This window comes from Portunus trituberculatus, chromosome 32 (assembly GCF_017591435.1).
Source record: "Portunus trituberculatus isolate SZX2019 chromosome 32, ASM1759143v1, whole genome shotgun sequence".
NCBI classification, from domain to species: Eukaryota; Metazoa; Arthropoda; class Malacostraca; order Decapoda; family Portunidae; genus Portunus; species Portunus trituberculatus.
Window position 1 is genome coordinate 4,340,682 of NC_059286.1, and position 13,784 is coordinate 4,354,465.

At 39.0% G+C, this 13,784-nt stretch overlaps 1 protein-coding gene across 8 annotated transcripts in view; it reads right to left on the minus strand.

Annotated features, from left to right (window-relative positions):
- Positions 1 to 13,784, minus strand: part of LOC123511891 (hemicentin-1-like) — an 867,319-nt gene that overhangs the window by 141,599 nt on the left and 711,936 nt on the right. The window lies entirely within an intron of this gene.

A 13,784-nucleotide genomic window follows, 5' to 3' on the forward strand; every position in this document is an offset into this window, starting at 1 on the left:
CCTGTGTTTTGAAATTCGTGAAAAGAAGAAGAGATAGATAAATACAAACATTCACAAAAAAAAAACAAAGGAAGAGATAGATAAATACAAACATTCATAAAAACAAAGGAAGGAAGAGATAGAAAAATACAAACAAATGAAGAGAAAAATAGATAAATACAAACATTCATAAAAACAAGGGAAAAAATAGATAGATAAATACAATCATAAATAAGAAATACATAAATACAAATATTCGTAAAAACAAACTCTTAAAAACAAACTCCTTTTCTTTGTTTCTTTGTTTATCGTTTTCTCCAACTTCCTCAATCCGCTCTCTTCACTTCTTACTCTCTCTCTTCCTCTCCATTTCATCCGTTTTCGCTTTTTGCTTCCTTTCATACCGCCTCATTTCCTTGCTTCTCCTTTTTTTTCAATTTTTACTCTTCCTTCCCTCCATCCTATCAGGTTTTTGTACTCTTCCTTTCTTGCTTCCTTTCTTCCGTCATTTCCTTCCCCTCAATTCCTCTCTTTATTTTTTCCATTTTCTTTTAAACTTTTTTCTTCGTATAAGTTTCCTCTTGGGTCAGTTCCTCATTCGCTGCCTTTCCTTTCCTCTCTTTCTTCCTTCAGGTTTTTCCCTCTTGCCTTTCTTTCCTTTCTATATTCCCAATTCGTATAATTTTCTCTTCCGTTCGCTTTCTCCAACACTCTCTATCTTTTCAATAATTTTCTTGTTTTTTTTTCTTTCAGTATCTTTGAGTATTTTCTTTACATGCTGTTTATTTTCTTTACATGTTTTGTTTTATGTTTGGTTTACTCTCTCTAATACTATCGATTTGAAATGTTCTCTTTCTCTCGATCTTTTTTTCAGCCTAAGTTATTTCAGTATTCTTCATTAGACTTGTATGTTTTTTTTTTTATCAAAATAGTTAGTTTGGTTTAGTTTCTGGAATAATGATCAGTTTTTTCATCTTTTGTTTAGTCTCTCAATCTTAATAATTCGTTTTCTCTCTTTTTCTTCATCTTATTGTTTTGTGTCTTATATTCTACGTTGTCTTTCCTAGTTTTTACTTCATTTTCTTCATCAATGTCCTAATTTTTTCCGTATTTGTTTTGTCTTGATATTTACTCTTTATTTAGTTTCGTGTCGTTTAATACACTTTATCTTGTCTAGCCTTTAGTTAAGTTTCTACAACACCTCAGTACGTATTTCTATTTTCTCTACTTATATTTCCTTACAGTTTTGCGTCTTTTAATCTACAGTACCATGTCAACTCCTTACCTAAGTCTCTCCAGCACGTTCCTTATTACTACATTATTTCTCTCAACCTTCCCCTTCCTCACCCTCAATATCTTTCTACCACCATCGCTTCAGTACACCCTGCCCACTTTTTCTTCGTCTCTTTTCTAATCTCCTCGCCGCCCCCAGGGATGCCGCAGGGGATCAAAAGGCGCCTCTTCTGTTATCGATGACACCACCACCGCCACCGCCACCACCACACAGCCTCCGATAACCCTTGAGTCTGTCTCCACATATTTCATCTTTGCCCTAAGAATGGCTATCTACTTTTTTCCTCTCATTTTTTTGGCTACAAGAATAGAGAGGAGGAGGAGGAGAAGGAGAAAGAGGAGGAGAAGGAGGAGGAGGAGGAGGAGGAGGAGGAAGAGGAGGAGGAGGAGGAGGAGGAGGATAGGTTCGTGTCATAAGTGGTATCTTTTGAAGGGAAACTTTTTTTTTTATAGAAGAACCAGGAAAATATATGTTTGTTATCTGTATATATATATTTTTCCCCTTCGCCTCGCATCGCCTCACTCCTTTTCATGGGTTTTTTTTTTTTTTTGTGGGAGGTTCTTTTTTCATATTTTTTGTTGCTTTTGTGGGTTTTTCCAATCTTGGTTGCCTCGTCCTTCCTTTTTTTTCATGAGCTTGAACACACACACACACACACACACACACACACACACACACACACACACACACACACACACACACACACACAAAGCAAGCAGAGAGAGAGAGAGAGAGAGAGAGAGAGAGAGAGAGAGAGAGAGAGAGAGAGAGAGAGAGAGAGAGAGAGAGAGAGAATAAAATCAAGAAGAGAAGCAAGACTGAGAAAGTAAGTTACGACGTCAAGACACACACACACACACACACACACACACACACACACACACACACACACACACACACACACACACACACACACACACACACACACACACACACACACACACACACACACACACACACACACAGTTCGATACACCCTCACACGCGGCCGTTCATACAATTACTGAGAGTTAGTGATACGCTGACCTCCCTCACGCTATGCTCCTTGTCACGCAGAGAGAGAGAGAGAGAGAGAGAGAGAGAGAGAGAGAGAGAGAGAGAGAGAGAGAGAGAGAGAGAGAGAGAGAGAGAGAGAGAGAGAGAGAGAGAGAGAATACACGTTTTGTTTACCATGGCTCGGTTAATCATCTCTACCTTCTCTCACAAACAAGATTATGCTTCACAAAAAGTAATCTCACCGCGGATAATTTTCTCCTGTTATTTGCAATCACTATCCGCCGGAGGAAACTGTAATTACACACCTTTGCCTTTACGATAATGACTACAGGTAGATAATGGGAAGATACCTGAGTGCCATGGATGCGATTAAATCAACGGTGTGTATTCTTATTTTTACTTTTAGCTGTTAGTTAATAAGAGCACAAAGGAATATTGGACACTATTATAAGGCGAGGTCAGACATGGCAAGCTGATCTGACTTAAAAACAACGTGCTATCTTTACATATATGGGTAAGAACAACTGTACTTATCACTTTTGTTTGTAGATGATAGTCAATAAGGGTAAAAAAAGGCATGACACAGTACGATCACTAATAGATAAGACATGGCAAGCTGACCAGAGACAAAAGTGCGGTGATTATTGATGTATTGTCAGTGTGAGCTAAAATCAACTGTACGTATCACTTTTGCTTGTGGATGATAGTAAATGAGGCAGTACGATCACTAATAGATAAGACATGGCAGACTAACGAGTGATAAAAGTGCAGTGATTATTGATGTAATGTCAACGTGTATGGCTGTATATCAACTGTCTTTGTCGCTTTTACTTTGAGGTGACAGTAAGTGCAGCCACAAAGGTATATAAGACTACTACTGTTACTACTGCTGGCTATGGTAACACGTGGCAGGCAGCTCCCCCATAAAACCCAGTGGTTATTGATGTAATGTCGACGTGAACTTGTAATCAGAGGAGTTTGATGAGGACGCGACCCTATTTTTTGTGATTATCTTGTCTGCTTTTTTCGCTCCGCTCTCTCTCTCTCTCTCTCTCTCTCTCTCTCTCTCTCTCTCTCTCTCTCTCTCTCTCTCTCTCTCTCGTGTGTGTCCCCGCATATATAACGATTTTCCCGTCAGGTTCCAGGTTATTTATTTATTTCTGTATGATTTTCTGATCTTTGCTTCTTTTTTTCTTTTGGTTTTGTTTACATTAGTGTTTTATTCTTCTCTCTTATAATTTTCCCGTCAGGTTCCTGGTTATTTATTTATTTGTATTGTTGTTTTTTGGTTATGTTTTTTTCTTCTTCTCGTTTCGTTTATATAGTTTTTTTTATCCACTTCCCAATCCACTTTTTTATGATTTCTAAGTCAGGTTTCTGATTATCTATTTAAGTCTGTGCATTTCCATGATCTTTTGTTTATTTCTCATCTCGTTTACAAAGTTTTGTGTTTACTTTCATTTTCTTTGTTCTCTTCACAGTTTAGCTCCAACAATGTTCAGATACTCTTCCCCTCAAACAGAAAGTCACAGAAGGGAGGAAAAAACAAAACTACAAAAAAACAACACAGAAAGAGGCTAAAACTGAGAACTGAATAAGGAATACGACACTTCCTCTTATACAATCCAAATCACAGAAAGGGAATAAAGGAAAAGAAGCACAGATCCAGTTTAACAGTGAGTGAGGGCACAGCATGGGGGGATTAACGTTACAAATCTCGTCATTATCACGTCCCTTCATCACGCAAGACCACAACCCGCGTCCTACAGCTTTTGTGGGAGACCTTTGGAGGGAGGCGGGGGCGGAGAGGGTGGCTTGCATGAAAAATGGGGTCGAAGGGTTGAACGCTTCACCGCAAAATTGACAAGGAAGAGATTAAAGGATGAAATATGGTGCGAAGTGACGATGATATTGAAGGATCGTGTGGGGTTTTTCAAGCGTCGACTTCTCTCCGCCTCTATTCCTTACTCCCCGCTCCTCAGTCAGTGTTGTTCCCTCTCCCATCTAATCCCCTTCGTCAAGTATTCTTCGCTTCTATCCATCTCTTTCTTAGGTCCCCTCCCAGCCAGCAGTCATGTCTCCCTTCCTTAACCTTTCTCAGATCACCTTCCATTTTTAATTCCTCTCACACACGGCAGCCATAGTCCTCTCCCTTTATAGTGTCCCCATATATCCTACCTATTTCTTTTCTCCCATTAAAGACAACTAACAACCAGCCACTTAATAAATCTTTCCTAAAAACTTAACTTCCTTACACACGCTTTCTTATTCTTTTAACACTTTTCCTTTGATACGAGACAATTATCAGTACCATCACGCAATGTATGAAATTTTGTAAGTAACAACAGAAAAATTATGGGTAAAAAAGGATACACGTTGCAATTTCTAGCTATTTTAAGAACTGGATGTGGCTGTTGAATATGTAGAAATGTCTCTGAGTAATCGTTAATTCGGGGAAGGTGAACCAATTGACATTAAAAAAAGTTAAACATTCAAACATTTTCTCTTTCTTCCTTCCGCCATGTGAGCCTAAAAACGACAAACTGCCTTCTCATTTTAAAACTATCTTCTATTCTTACTCCCTCAGCCAAGCAAGGAAGCGCTTTCCTGTTACCCTGTTACTTCCAAAATTTCCCTTTAATTCTCCCTCATATCAGCTGGCCAGTTACAAATCCTCTCAATATTAGCATAACTTCTCCCTTCTTCTCTCATCCCTAGCAAGCAACCACGTTCAGATTCCACTTTAATCATTACTGCCTTCCTTTTTGCCTCATTTCACAAGCCACCTCTTTACCTTTCCCAAATCTCCTCTTTCTATTCCTTCACACAGTAATTACCACATTCACCTTCCCCATGCAAACTTTATCCCATTCTTCTTTCTACTAAACTAATGGTCTCGCCTCGTTTTCTCTAACCTTCCTCCACACATGTTCGTTTCTCCAATGTATTTCCAGGGATTCGTAGTATTGGCACTTGTCATGTTCTCTGTATTCCAGTCTTGCTATTTCGCGTATGTTTCCTCTCTCTCTCTCTCTCTCTCTCTCTCTACAAATCCTGGGTGAGAATAGAATGATAAGGAAAGCAATGTACAAGAATGGACACGAAGTACACAGCGAAATTACAGTAAAAATAATGAAGAGAGAATCATATATGGATTCTGGCGGGTTCTCCTCAGTGTGTGCTTTCTGTCTCTGTCTTTCTGGCTCGTGTTCATAAACGCTCTGCTTCCTCACTATCACTATTTTGAAAGGCTATAGATATATTTACAAGAGTTTTTCATGGTATTTCTCGTGTTGGTAGTTTAGAAATACCACTAATTTGTCTCCAGAACCATAAAAAAACACCTGAAAACACACAGTCAAGTCAATTAGAGGCTGAAAATGAAGAGGTGATATAAGCAGAAGTGATTCAGAATATGGTTGTCTTTGTGCGATGGGTGAGAATAAACACTGATAAAGATATGTACAGGGAGAAGAAATGAAGCAAAATGGAAAAATATGTGAAAAAAGTGTAGACTGAAAATGAAAATGAAAAGAAAATCGACAAGAATGAAACAAAATATATAAAGGGCGCGCACCGGAAAGGGAAGAGAAGCAAGATCAAGAGCGGAACTTCAAAATACGAGAAAAAAAAAGAATAAAGGGGAAAGATTCAAAATGTGCTGGAAAAAAAAAAAACAAAGCAGTGGTGGGGACGTGAAAGGAGTGGGAAAAATGAAAAGAAAATACGCAACGGAAGAAAGTGAGAAAAGAAAATGAAAACTCACTCAAACACTAAGGAAAGAATATAGGGAAAAGAATATTTGAGTATATGAGTGTAAAAAAAAAAAAAAAGGAAAGAAAGAAAGGAAAGAAAGAAAGGAAAAAATAAAATATGGAAAAAATAAAATATGGAAAAAAATAAAGAATCGTAAAGTTGATCCACAAAACAGAGAGAAGAGAGAGAGAGAGAGAGAGAGAGAGAGAGAGAGAGAGAGAGAGAGAGAGAGAGAGAGAGAGAGAGAGAGAGAGAGAGAGAGAGAGAGAGAGAGAGAGAGAGAGATTCGTGCACAGAGACAACGAGCAAGTCAATAATCCAACTTCCACACGCACGCTGAGAGAGAGAGAGAGAGAGAGAGAGAGAGAGAGAGAGAGAGAGAGAGAGAGAGAGAGAGACGGAATGAAATGGATATGAGGAGACAATAAGGGAGAAAACGGGGAAAAAGAGAGATGAGGGGAGAGAAAGGGAGAGAAAGAGACAGGTGGGGAACTTTTGGTCGATAAATAGATGAAAATATATCGTCCGGAAATATGGGATTAAAGTTACCTCATGAGCGAGAGCGAGAGAGAGAGAGAGAGAGAGAGAGAGAGAGAGAGAGAGAGAGAGAGAGAACACGGCACGACAACATGGAAAGCAAAACGAGAGAATAACAGGAGGGGGACATTACAAGAGGAACCATAATAATAAAAACAAGAGAAGAAAGAAACCATAAAACGAAAGGAGAAAAAAACAACAAAACAAAACAAAACAAGGAAACTTACAATAAAAAAAAGAAAGAAAGGAAAATGTGCAAGGAAAAACAAATATTGCGACAAGAAATAGGAAAAGAAGAGCAGGAGGAGGAAACAGAGGGAGGGAAGACGGAAGAGACAGGGAAGCTAAGCAGAAAATAAGAAGAAAAGGGTTAATAATGTATGGCTCCGTGACATTATGTTGCTGGGACACGTAGAGAGAGAGAGAGAGAGAGAGAGAGAGAGAGAGAGAGAGAGAGAGAGAGAGAGAGAGAGAGAGAGAGAGAGAGAGAGAGAGAGAGAGAGAGGCAACGAAGGAGGGAAGGGTGATGATGGAGAGATGAGTTAGAGAAGATAAAGGAAAGCGTAAACACAGAGAGGAAACATATTAATCAGTATCACCAGAGAGAGAGAGAGAGAGAGAGAGAGAGAGAGAGAGAGAGAGAGAGAGAGAGAGAGAGAGAGAGAGAGAGAGAGAGAGAGAGAGAGAGAGAGAGAGAGAGAGAGAACAAACGAACCCATGATTTCGAGAAGGGAACTCCAGAAAAGTACGTCTCTTAAAACTCTTCCCTAGTAAGGTGAAAGGATCCAATCGCACAGAAAAGGGATTAAACTCTTTAAACACTCGTGAAGCAATAAATTAATCAACACAATTCTCCCTCTCTCTCTCTCTCTCTCTCTCTCTCTCTCTCTCTCTCTCTCTCTCTCTGTCTCTCTCTTTTCCTATGTAAATGAAACCATACATTTGAAACTATCAATCATGTGAACCTGTTCCAATGCCACATAGATGATCCCAGATTGATGGGCATTCAATTTGCTGCTTTTGAACACACACACACACACACACACACACACACACACACACACACACACACACACACACACACACACACACACACACACACACACACACACACACACACACACACACACACACTCATTTTGTCATCTTTTTTCATTTAGTGTTCTCTCCCTCTGTTTTATATTTTCTACACTCTGAAAGAGAGAGAGAGAGAGAGAGAGAGAGAGAGAGAGAGAGAGAGAGAGAGAGAGAGAGAGAGAGAGAGAGAGAGAGAGAGAGAGAGAGAGAGAGAGAGAGATCCAGTAGATGAACATAATGTAATAAAAAGATTAAAGACATGTCCAAAAATCTCTCTCTCTCTCTCTCTCTCTCTCTCTCTCTACAACTTAATTTCTTACACAGCCAAAGCAAGAGTATTATGCACAACGATAAAAAAAAAGGCAGAAATAAGGAAAATAGGATATGAAGTAAGTGTAAAAGGAAGAAAAAAAGGAGTGAAGGAAGAGATCGGAAGACAAGGAGAAGGGAAAAAAGATGAGCAAGAGAACTAATTTGTGACAGGCAGAGATTTAGCGGGAGTTATTACACAAGGCATGGGAAGGGAGGGAGTGTCGGCAGAGTATTCGTTGAGGAGAAGGAAAGTGAGGGAAAAAATATGGAATTAAGACGAAGCGGATAAATAGAGAACTGAAGGAGAAGGAGGGAAATATAATCAAAGAGAGTTAAAGGAGTGGCATAATGAGGAAAAAAGGAACAGACGCGGAAATCAAAGCGAGAGAAAAGTAATTAAAGAAACGTAAGATTGAGGAAAGGGAGAAAAAAAAAGAAAAAATAACACGTGTCATGGAGAGAAAGAATGTAATAAGAAATCAAGACAGAGGAATGTGATCAAAAGACGTAAAATTGAACCAAAGGAAATGATGAAGCGGAAAAAAAAAAAAAAATGGAAGGAGTGAAATAATACAGAGAGAAATTGAGTGAAAGAACTTAATTAAAGCATGCAATATTAAATAAAACAAGGGTGCGACGAAATAGAAAAAAGAAACAAAGAAAAAAAAAAAAAAGCACACACACACACAGAGAGAGAGAGAGAGAGAGAGAGAGAGAGAGAGAGAGAGAGAGAGAGAGAGAGAGAGAGAGAGAGAGAGAGAGAGAAAGAGAGAAAGAGAGACGAATATACACAAACACCACAACAACAGAAAAAAAAAACAAGACAAAAAAAATCAAGTAATCCAAATGAAAAAAAAAAAAAAAAAAAAAAAGAAGAATACAGTGACAAAGTGAACGAAACATCATAAAGACAGTCAATTAAAGACGAAACATTTAAACATACCTGATCAAAAATGAAATACTCGCAAACTATTAGTCCCGAATGGCAACCCTCCCAAACTAAACTCGATATTCAATTACACCACAAAATACGTAGAGAGCCCCAGGGAATGTCCAAATTAAAGATTCTTGGCGACATAAAACTTTGCTGAAATAATACACAATTTCTATCCAGTTTATGCAATTCAGAGAGAGAGAGAGAGAGAGAGAGAGAGAGAGAGAGAGAGAGAGAGAGAGAGAGAGAGAGAGAGAGAGAGAGAGAGAGAGAGAGAGAGAGAGAGAGAGAGATGAAAGGGAGAACCAGGAGGGAAGAACAAGCAGGATGAAACGGAGAAACAAGGAGGAGGAGGAGGAGAAGGAAGAGGAGGATAAAGTAAGGAGGAGGAGGAGGATAAGGAGGAGAAGGAGGAGGAGGAGGAGGTGGAGAAGGAGGTGGAGGATAAGGAGGAGGTGGAGGAGGAGGAGAAGAAGCAGAGGGAGGGTTAGAGGAAGACCAGGTGAGTGACAGGTAATTACTGCAGATGGAGGGAAGGAAGGAAAGGTGAGGGGGAGAGAAATGGGTGAGGGCGAGAAGGCAGGATGAGAAGAGGGAAGAAGAGAAATATGGACAATAAAGATTAAAGGAGGAAGCTTCGTAATTAGAAGGAAAGCGAGGCCACAATACTAAATTAAACTGAAGGCAAGGAAGACAAAAATACATGATAAATATGTGAAGGAGGAAAATTAGAGGAGAGTGTAACGGGTTTTATTAGACAACTGTGATAAATAAGAAAAGAGAAAAGAAATGATAATGGCTGAGAAAAATTTAGATGTAGAAAAATGTGAAGATTCCTAAGAGATAAGAAACAATTGATACATAGATGCAAAAAAATAAATAAAAGGAAGTGAAAAAGAGACAAATTAATATTAATAATGTAGATAATTTACATATTCGCAGTTCTCTCTCTCTCTCTCTCTCTCTCTCTCTCTCTCTCTCTCTCTCTCTCTCTCTCTCTCTCTCATAAAGATAATGAAATGGAGATGCAAAGGTTAATGAAGGGGAAGAAAAGATAAATTAAGGAAAAGTATACAAAGCAAGACATAAACATGGAAGCTTCTGTGTGAATGTCTGTCACATCAACACACCCTACATTGCACATTCATATTCATACATTCATACATTATACATTCACATATACATTTATACATTATACATTTATACTTCTACACTTATACATTATACATTAATATTTATACATTCATACAATATACATTTATTCATCATACATTCATACATTATACATACATACATACATTATACATTCATATTTACACATTCATTCATTACATATTCATTCATTATACATTTATAAATTATATATTCGCATTTATACACTCATTCATTATAAATTCATACATTATATATCTATACACTATACATTCATGCATTATACATACACACATACACAGATGACGTTTCCTCTAATTGCTCTATCTGCAATTCCCCTTTCCACACCATTAAACTATTAAACTGTTATTTTATTTGATCGTTTTAACAAATTTTTAAGCAATATATTTTCATTTTCACTTAATTTGACAGCTCAGATTCATTATAGATTTTTTTCTTTTTCTTTTTCTTTTTTTTTTTTTGGTTTAGTCTTTCTTTATTTGATTTTTTGGTGACGTATTTTGCTTTCCATCAGTTTTTATATTTTTTTCATAAGATTTTGTCCAATTCGAGTATATTTTTAGGTCCTGTCTACCTCGTTATTGACATTCTGTTTTTTTTTTCGTCTCTTTCATCTGTCTATCTTGTTATCGACATTTTTTTCTTTTTATTATTTCATGCCCAGTTATCGTAATTTACACAAGCCCCTCTCTCTCTCTCTCTCTCTGAATACTGAACTAACTCGAATCGTGTGTAAATAATCGCACACTTATAAAACATTTCTATCATGTTCTGAAAAAAAAATATGATTATTTTCACTCATTACCTCTGCTCATTATTATCATCATTATTATCATTATCACTATTATTACTATTATTATTATTATCATTATTATTTTTTTTCTCTCATTATTATTATTACTCTTTTATCTATATTCCTTTTTTCCTGAGAAGTGTTTTTTATCAGGTTATTTTTCTCTGTGTCCTGTAACCTCTTCAGTACTGGGACACATTTTTACCTGAAGATTTGTGTAGGGTTAGACCATTTATCGACATTAGAAGGATCTATGGAGGTCAGAAGGTTAATTGCCAGAGTCTTCCCTATTTCAATCCCCCACATGAGTTTCTTCAGCTCTATAAAACCACCAGATAGTAAGCAGAATGAATATGGAAACACGCCATGGTACTGAAGGAGTTAAAATCAATGGGGCTTCTATGCTGCACTATCCACTTCCTCAACACCACGGCAGCATCGTCACACCCCCTCAGGCGTCTGTCTCTGACGCTTCTGTTGCCATTCTTATTGATCCTTCTGTGAAATGAATTAAGCTTATGAATTTATTATATATGATCTGTTACTATATTATCTCTCTCTCTCTCTCTCTCTCTCTCTCTCTCTCTCTCTCTCTCTCTCTCGCTTCTGAAATCACGTACTATATAAACAATGAGCTTTATTGTTTGGTGGTATTTGCAAGTAGTGTGTGTGTGTGTGTGTGTGTGTGTGTGTGTGTGTGTGTGTGTGTGTGTGTGTGTGTGTGTGTGTGTGTGTGTGTGTGTGTGTGTGTGTGTGTGTGTGTGTGTGTGTGTGTGTGTGTGTGTGTGTGTGTGTGTGTGTGTGTGTGTGTGTGTGTGCGAGCCAGCCAAACTTTGAAACTTAGGCCTCATTTAAGAGTGAAAGCTGAAAGTTATCGCTGTCCATGTGGTTGTGGTGGTGGTGGTAGTGGAGGAGGAGGAGGAGGAGGAGGAGGAGGAGGAGGAGGAGGAGGAGGACGAAGATATCCGTAGCACAGCCGGTGTTTTATATTTATTGTTGATGTGTGTGTGTGTGTGTGTGTGTGTGTGTGTGTGTGTGTGTGTGTGTGTGTGTGTGTGTGTGTGTGTGTGTGTGTGTGTTAGCACGACTAAAGAGTAAATTACCCAGCACTATATTACCGCATCTTTAATACTTCGTCAGGTTTCAATACTTCCTCCCGTAGACCCACTCGTACCTATTCACTAACCCGGAAGAGCGAACAGACACAGACTACCTGCTAACTTGGCCTCGTGTCAGCTGCCTGTAGCTACACGGGATTTCACCCTTATATCATCTAGTGACATAAGAAGGCGGTAACATTATCCAATCCTCCTTAAAACTCTCTTCTTACGTGTTAGTGAGTGTGTACGTACTCAAGACTACCTCCTGACTGGATACGTGTCTAAATTAACGTACACTTTCTACCCTCTTTTCATTCAAGCAACAACGTGAAAAGACTTGCTCCCGGCACCCCCTCCTCCATCCGTGCCGCGAGCGTGCCAAACACAGTGCCAAACCCCATAGTGACAGCCGGCACTCGACCTTCCCCTTGCCTCTCTCTCTCTCTCTCTCTCATCTACCGCCAACGCTTCTTATTTTTAGTCTTCTCGCTCTCATTTATTTACGGACGACTATCACAGGAACAATGCACAGATATTTGTCCACTTATAGCCCGTCTTCTCCTCGTCTTTTAACTCTTAATCGTTGTCGTTGCTGTTCTCTTCTTCTGTTACTACTATTACTACTTCTCGTCCTCTTGCTGTGTGTCATTCTTCCTTATACCAAATTACCACCACTTTTCCCCCCAATTCTGCTCCTCTTTCTTCTTCCACTCCTATGACTACTACAGCTACTACTTTTCTTCCTCTTCCTCTTACTATTCGTCATTTTTATCCTCCTCCTCCTACTCCTCCTACCACCAATACTTCTACTTTAACTCTTCGTGGTACAAGCTAACACAGTTTTTTGCTCTCAGTCTTACTTACAGGTGATGTATTATGAACCACTCACTACTTGCTGTCAGAAGAGCAACATACATAAACGAGTCACTCATACACTTAACACGCGCCCACTTCGACCGTCTTCACTCCCCCGGCCCTTACCTCTTGGTGCTTCCCGTTCCCGGCGCTCACAACCCTCCCTCTTACACACGTTGTACTGCCCTGGGGAATGTGAGGGGAGAGAAAGAGAGAAGAGGTGAAGAGGGAGATGAAGAAAAAGAGATGATATAGACAGGTTGAAGGTGATGTGATGTGATGTGAGGTGAGGTGAGGTGAGGTGATGTTAGACTCCTCAGCTGGTTAATTAAGACAGGTATAATGAAGGCTAATAATGATATGACCCCTGACTTACCTGCTCGCCTCACCTGGTCTCGAGACGCAGGTGAGCATCTCGTTAGCATGTTTGTATTGTCTTGTCAATGGTGCTCCGTATACAAAGGAGAAAATGCTTGTAGTAAAAAAATAAATAATTGTACTCACTTGTAATTAGGATGTGAATGAAAGGGTGCGTGCGTGCGTGTGCGTTTGTGTGTATGCAGGCACGTACACACACATAGGATGCACACACACACACACACACACACACACACACACACACACACACACACACACACACACACACACACACACACACATATACAGTCGCTAATAAAATAATTCTTTACATACATGAAATCTCTCTCTCTCTCTCTCTCTCTCTCTCTCTCTCTCTCTCTCTCTCTCTCTCTCTCTCTCAATAGCTACCCAGGAAGCATCAAATATTCACCTCAAAATGAGCAGTTGCATCTCAGTAGAATCTTCTCTTTCTCCTCCTCCTCCATTTATTATTCACATTTTCTTTCTATTCTTAGTACTCTTATCTTCTCTTATTTCTTCCCGCTCATTTTATCCTTAGGTTTTTTTTTCCTCCTCTTTTTCTCTGATTTCATTATTTAGTGGATTCTTTCTTCCTTG